At 37.2% G+C, this 7,454-nt stretch overlaps 1 pseudogene; it reads right to left on the bottom strand.

Annotated features, from left to right (window-relative positions):
• Positions 1–3,561: 3,561 nt before the first annotated feature.
• On the bottom strand, positions 3,562–4,443 carry LOC103301583 (40S ribosomal protein S2-like; annotated as a pseudogene).
• Positions 4,444–7,454: the final 3,011 nt, after the last annotated feature.

Here is a 7,454-nt window from a genome sequence, read left to right as displayed (position 1 = left end):
CATGATTCTGCTAAGGGCACAGCAGGGCATTGGAAACACCATACTTTGGCCCATTTGGGGGATATTTTGAATTCAGATATATTGTGAGGATACATACTGAGGCAATAAAAGTAATCATTTTTGTTTAGAAAATACCCCCATTTACCCCCCAATAATTGTCAAGGAACATACCTGTATTGCCATCATGCAAAATCCCATGAAAATAAAGTGAATAAAGGTAAGAAATATTAAAGATGGTGGTGTCTTATTTCACCCAGGTGATAAATTCATTGTAAAACTTTAAGTTTCTCTCTCTCTCTCTCTCTCTCTCTCTCTCTCTCTCTCTCTCATTTGTCTATCATCTTAGAATTAAAATGTAGAATACCTGTCATGGGGACACATATTAACATACATTGATTTGGATTGAAAACTAAAGATTAGGTGGGTTTATTTTTAGGGCAGAGAATAAATCTACTCTGGATGATTTATTTTATAATTATGACTGCCTTTGATGATTAGGTTAAATTGTAGATGTCATTCATAAATTAAATGTGTTAAATCTGTAGCTTAAAAAAGTTTGACAACAATAAAAATAAAGCATTTAATAATATAAAATGACTTATAAAAAGGTTTTGTGAATATGTACTGAAATGAACAATATTTCATTTTATCTAACTCTAAGTATATCAAGTTAAAAGGTACCTCTAAGAAAAAGAACAACAAGGATAATTAACAACCATTTGATGAGTCTTATAAAGACTTTTAGGTGACTTCTCAGAAACAGAGAAAGTTAATGAGTGGATGCTAGATATTTGTAAGTCAGATGCTTTCCAATTCTTCCTCTCAACGATATCAGAGGAGGACCTAATCGAGTTGTCAGCTGATAGATTATTAAAAATAATTCTTGATGATAGAGCAGTATGTTATTTTTGGCATAGATCTTGGAAAGAGTTCAGAGAGTTAAATCATATTGCTATAATAAAACTTCCAAACTTATTTATGTGAACAAAGTTTCCCAGCAATACTTCTATAAAAATGAAAAGCAGGATTAGAATGGATACTGCTCTCTGTCTAATTCTAATAACAAGTAATATCATGCATGGGCACATAAAGTAATTAAAAATAAAATCCTATCTGTTTCATTAAAAGATAACTTTCTAATAAAATTTTTAATTGACCTCTTTTTGAGAAAGTAGACTCACATGCATTTGTAAGAAATAATATACAGATATCCTATGTACCCTTTACCCAGTGGTAACAACTTGCAACTCTATATATTATCATGGCCAGGACATGGCTACTGACAGTCAAGACACAGAGCTTTTTCGTCGCCATGAGGACCCTTCATGTTCTGCCCAAATAACCACACCTACTTCCCTTCCATCCTGTCTCTCCTTAAACACAATCCCTGTTCCACTGCTAGAATTTTGTCATTTTAAGGATGTAGTAGAATAGATTCTTACACAATATAACCCGTTGCGGTTGGCTTTTTTAAAACTCAGCAATATTCTACGGAGATTCATTCAGGTTGTTGTATGTGTCAATGGTTCGTTCCTTTTTACTGCTGAGTGATACTCCATGGTGTGGATGTGCCACAGTGTTTAAGGGCATCTGGGTTGTTGCCAGTTGGGGGTTATTACAGATAAAGCCGCTATAAGCATTCTGGTGCAGTGTTTTGTGTGAACTTAAGTTCTCATTCCTCTGGGATAAAAGCCCAGGAGTGCAGTTGCTGGGTCATACAGCAGTTGCATATCTAATTTATAAAATAAACGGCCAAACTGTCTTCCAAAGTGGCTGTACCATTTTACATTCCCTCCAGCAATGAACCAGGGATCCAGTTTCTCTGCATTTTTGCTAGCATTTGTCGGTGTCACCTTATTTTGTTAGACACTACATTTTAGAATAGGTTTAGGTAGAAAAGTTGCAAGAAGAGTACAGAGACTTCCATGAAAGAAATCAAGAAATGACTGAGAAATGGGGTTCCTCACTCAGTTCCCCCTGTTGGTAGCATCTTACATTTGCGTGGTACCTTTGTCACAACTGAGAACCAACACTGACACATTATTTTAGCTAAACTCCAGTTTATTCAGATCCCAATAGTTGGTCCCTCCTCGAGGATCTCATCCAGGGCACCATGTTCCTTTGGTTTGTCTTATCTCCTTGGCCTTGTCTCGTCTGTAACAGTTTCTCAGACCTTCCTTGTTTTTGGTGACAGTAGGAGATTTGAGGCATGCTGGCCAGGTATTTTATAGAAAGTGCTTCAATTTGGGTTTGTTTTGATGTTCTCATGGTCAGACTGGGGTAATGGAACTTGGGAGATTACCACTGAGGGAAGTGCCATCCCCACCACATCCCATCAAAGGCACATGCATGCAACAAGACTGATGGTGGTAACCCTGGCTGCTGGGTGATGGGGGATTTTCCAGATTTCTCCACTGTCAAGTTACCTCTCCCCGCCCCTCCTCACTTTACTCTTCAGAAGCAAGTTACCAAGGGCAGACCATTCTCAAGCTCCACCTCTTTGAGGGAAGAATGCCTACATAAAATATTTAAATTCTTCTTTATGGGAGATTTAACTGTTCTTTAAAAATTAATGGGCATCATTTTTTAGAGCACTTTTAGGGTTTCTGGGAAGTTTCTCTATATTCCATCTCTTCCTCTTCTCCTCCCACCCCAGCACAGGTCCCCCCCTGGTTAACATCTTGCCTTAATGTGGTACATTTGTTACAATTAATGAACAAATATAAGTACATTATTACTAATTAGGGTCCATAGTTCACATTAGGATTCACTCTTTCTAGTGTACAGTTCTATGGATTTTGCCAAATGCATAATGTCAGGCATACCCTGTTGCAATATCAAAATACAGTTTCATTGCCCCAAAAATCTGTGTGCACCATTCCTTCCTCCCCACAAATTCCTGGCAACCACAGATCTCTTTTACTGCTCCTATGATTTTGCCTTTTCCAGAATGTCATATACAGCCTTTTCAGATTAGTTTCTTTCACTTAGCAATATGCTTTCTTCAAGTCCTTTCATGGCTTGATAGTTTATTTCTTTTTAGTGCTGAATGATATCCTATTGTTTGGATGCATCACAACTTACCCGCTGTAAGACATTCATTATCTGGCAATTATTAGTAAAGTTGCTATAAACATTTGTGCACAGTTTAGTTGGACATAAGTTTCCCACTCACTGGGGGTAGATACCAAAGAGTGCAATTGCTTGGCTATATGGTAAGACTACATTTAGTTCTGCAAGAAGCTGCCAGACTGTCTTACAAAGCAGCTGTACCACTTTGCATTCTCACCAGCAATGAATGAGTTCTTGTCGCTCTCTCTCTTTCCCAGCATTTGGTGATGTCAGTGTGTGGGCTTTTAACCATTCTAATAGGTTATGTAGTAACTGTTTTTAATTTACAATTTCCTAATAATGTATGATGTGAGCATCTTTTCATATGCTTATTTGCAATTTGTATATCTTCTTTGGTGAGGTGTCTGTCATATCTTTTGCCCACTTTAAAACTGGATTTATTTTCTTATTGCTGAATTTTAAGAGTTTTTTTTTTTTTTTAAACAGGCTTAATTCACTTTATTTTTCTTGTATAAAATTATGTGGTGGCCACAGCTGGAGCCTGGGTCCTCTGCACAGAAACTCTGGTGTGGGTCTTTACAAGATGGTCAGTGAATTCCTGATGGGGAGACTTGGTGAACACAGTCTCCTTCCAGAGATCTGGGGTGAGATAGCTGTAGGTCTTAGAGATGACATCAAAAGGTGGCCTTGGCGAAGTTGCCCAGGGTGGCAGTGCAGCCCCTGGCCGAGGTGTAGCAGTCATCAATACCGGCCATCACCAGCAACTTCTTGGGCACAGGACCCGAGACAATGCCAGTACCCCGGGGACAGGGATGAGGCGCACCAGTACAGAGCCACAGCGGCCAGTCACCCTGCAAGGAACGGGGTGGGGCTTGCCAAGCTTGTTTCCCCAGTAGCCTCACTGCACCAGCACAATAGAGAGCTTGGCCAGGATAATGGCTCCACGGATGGCAGTGGTTCCTTCCTTTGAGCACTTAACACCCAGATCAACATGTCCATTGTAGTCCCCAATGGCGACGAAAGCCTTGAACGGGGTCCTCTGGCCAGGACATGTCTACTTTTGCACAGGCATAATCTTCAAGACCTCATCCTTGAGGGATGCCCCCAAGAAAAAGTCAATGATCTCAGATTCCTTGATGGGCAAGGAGAATAGATAGATTTCTTCTAGGGATTTGATCTTCATGTCCTTGACCAGGAGGCCCAGCTTGGCGACAGGGATCCACTCCTTGTCCTCGGCCTTGCCTCCACGAGCTCCGCAGCCTCGGCACCTGCCCCGACCCCGGCTGCGACCCCGGGCCAGCTGCAGCAACCTCCTATTTCAGGGTCCCCGGGGCCTCGGGGTCCTCCGGCAGCACCGGCATCATTCGCCATTTGGTGTTTCATCGGAAAAGAAGCTTAAGAGTTCTTTATATATTTTCGGGAATTGTCCTTTATCAGATATGTTTGGGAAAGATTTTCTCTGCGTCTGTGACCTGTTTTTTCATTCTCTTGGTATTCTCTTTCATAGATTAAAAGCTTTTTAATTTTAATAAAGTCCAACTTACCAAATTTTTCTCTCATGGATGATGCTTTTGGTGTTGTATTTATAAGTCATGGCCAAATCCAATGTCTTGTAGATTTTCTCCATATTATCTTCTACAAATTTTATAGTTTTGCATTTTACATTTAGGTTCATGATTTATTTTGAGCTAATTTTTGTGAAAGGTATAATATCTGTGTCTAGATTAAAAAAAATTTTTTTTGCATTTAGATGTCCAATTGTTCTCAACTCTATTGGTTGAAAACACTATCCTTTCTCCATTGTATTGCCATTGGTCCTCAGTCAAAGATCAGTTGACTATATTTTTTGTGAGTCCATTTCTGAGCTCTCTATTCTGTTCCACTGATGGAATTGTTCATATTTTCACCAGTACCACACTGTGTTGATTACTGTCACTTTATAGTAAGTCTTAAAGTTGAGTACAACCATCTTCTGACTTTGCTCTCCTTCAGTATTGTGTTGGCTATCCTGGGTCTTTTTCCTCTCCTTATAACTTTACAATGTTTGTTGATATCCACAAAAACTTGCTAGAGTTTTGACTGGGATTGTGTTGGATCTATAGATTATTTGGAAAGAACTTTCACATCTGAACAATATTTCCTATCTATGAAATAGAATATCTCTCCATTTATTTGGATCTTTGACTTCTTTCATCAGAGTTTTGTAGTTCTCCTCATATGTTTTGTTAGATTTTCTCTCTCTCTCTCTCTCTCTCTCTCTCTCTCTCTCTCTCTATATATATATATATATATATATATATACATATATATATGGATATGTGTATATATATATATATATATATATATATGTATATGTATATATAATTTTTAAGATGCTAGTGTAAATTGCAGTAGGTTTTTAGTTTTTCAATTTCATCCATTCATTGCTCCTATATAGTAAAGTAACTGGCTTCTGTATTTTAATCTTCTATCCTGCAACTTGGCTATGACAGTTTATTAGTTCCAGAAGACTGTTGTGGTTAATTCTTTGGGATTTTCCCATGGACAGTCATGTCATCAGGAAGCAAGAAATGTTTGATTTCTTCCTTTTCAATACGCATACCCTTTATTTCCTTTCTTGTCTTATTGCATCAGCTAGGACTTCCAGTATGATATTAAGTTGGAGTATTGAGAGAAGATATATTTGCCTTAGTGATTCAAGTATATTTCATTTGAACTATTCTGATAGGCATATAATGATATCTTATGGTTTAATTTGCATTCAATTAGTGGCTAATGTTAAATATATTTTCATGTACTTATTTGCTATCCATATGTTCTCCTTGTTGAAATATCTTTTCCCATCTCTTGCCCATTTTTAATTAGGTTGTTTGCTTTTTTACTGTTAAGTTTTGAGAGTTCTTTATACCTTTTAGATCAGGGCGTCCTCAAACTACGGCCCGTGGGCCACATGCGGGTGTTTTTGTCGTTTTGTTTTTTTACTTCAAAATAAGATATGTGCAGTGTGCATAGGAATTTGTTCATAGTTTTTTTAAAACTACAGTCCAGCCCTCCAATGGTCTGAGGGACAGTGAACTGGCCCCCTGTTTAAAAAGTTTGAGGACCCCTGTCCAGTACTTTGTCTGTTTGCAAATACTTTCCTCCTGTCTGTAGCTTGATTTTTATCCTCTAAACAGAGCAAAAGTTTAAATTCTGATAAAGCCTAATTTATCAGTTTTTCTTTCTATAGATTTCCTTTTGGTGTCAAGTCCAAGAACTCATAGTCCTAGATCCTGATGATTTTTTTTTTCTAAAAAAAAATATATATATAGTTTTACCATTTACATTTAAGTCTGTGATCCATTTTGAGTTAATTTTTGTATAAGGCAGTAGACTTAAGTTGAGGCATTTGTTTGTTTAAAACTAATTTTTTTAAATCCTCACCCAAGGATAGTGGTGAGAGAGACGTATCAATTGGTTGCTTCCAACACACACCCCTACCGGGGAACCTGCAACCAAGGTATGTGCACTTGATCAGGAATCAAACCCGTGATCTTTAGGTCTGCAGGCTAATGCTCTAACCACTGAGTAAACTAGCCAGGGCTGTTTGTTGTTATTTTTTTAAATGTCTATAGCTAGCCAATTAATCCAGCTCCATTTGCTTAAAATGTTATTTTCCTCCTTTCTAGTACTTTTTGTACCTTTGTCCAAAAGAAGTTGGACATATTTGTGTGGGTCTATGTCTGTTCTTTCACCAACAATCTTGATTATTAATTTATTGTAGCTATAACTCTTGAAATCAGGTAGACTGTTTTTTGTGGGGTTTTTTTTTCTAGTTTTTCTTTCTTAAAATTTTTCTGGCTGTTCTTATTCCTTTGCTTTCCATATAAATTTTAGAATCATTTTGAGAATATTTACCAAAATCTTGCTGGGGTTTTGATTAAAAAATATATTTTACATGTGTGCCAATTTGGGGATAAGAATTGACATATTTACTATGTCAAGTCTTTCAATACATAAAAACATTGCATGTCTTTCTATTTAGATCTTATTGACTTAATCAGCACTTTATAATTTTAGATGTTTAAGTCCTATACATGTTTTCTAGATTTATACATATTTCAGTTTTTTGAGCAATTGTAATATGGCACTATCTTTTTAATTTTGGTGTTTACTTGTTTTTTGGCAGTATATGGGAATACAACTGATTGATTTTTGTATGTTATATTCTGTGACCTTGCCAAATCACTTATCAATTCTAGCAGAATATTGTAGATTTCTTGGGATTTCCTTCATAGACAATCATGTCATCTGTAAATAGGGTTAGTTATATTTCTTTTTTTTCCCCCTGATCTATATGCTTTTTATTTCCTTTTATTGCCTTGTTGTCCTGGCAACGACTT

This window comes from Eptesicus fuscus, chromosome 7 (genome assembly GCF_027574615.1).
Source record: "Eptesicus fuscus isolate TK198812 chromosome 7, DD_ASM_mEF_20220401, whole genome shotgun sequence".
In the NCBI taxonomy this organism is placed as follows: Eukaryota; Metazoa; Chordata; class Mammalia; order Chiroptera; family Vespertilionidae; genus Eptesicus; species Eptesicus fuscus.
This window is presented reverse-complemented; position numbering and strand designations above follow the sequence as displayed.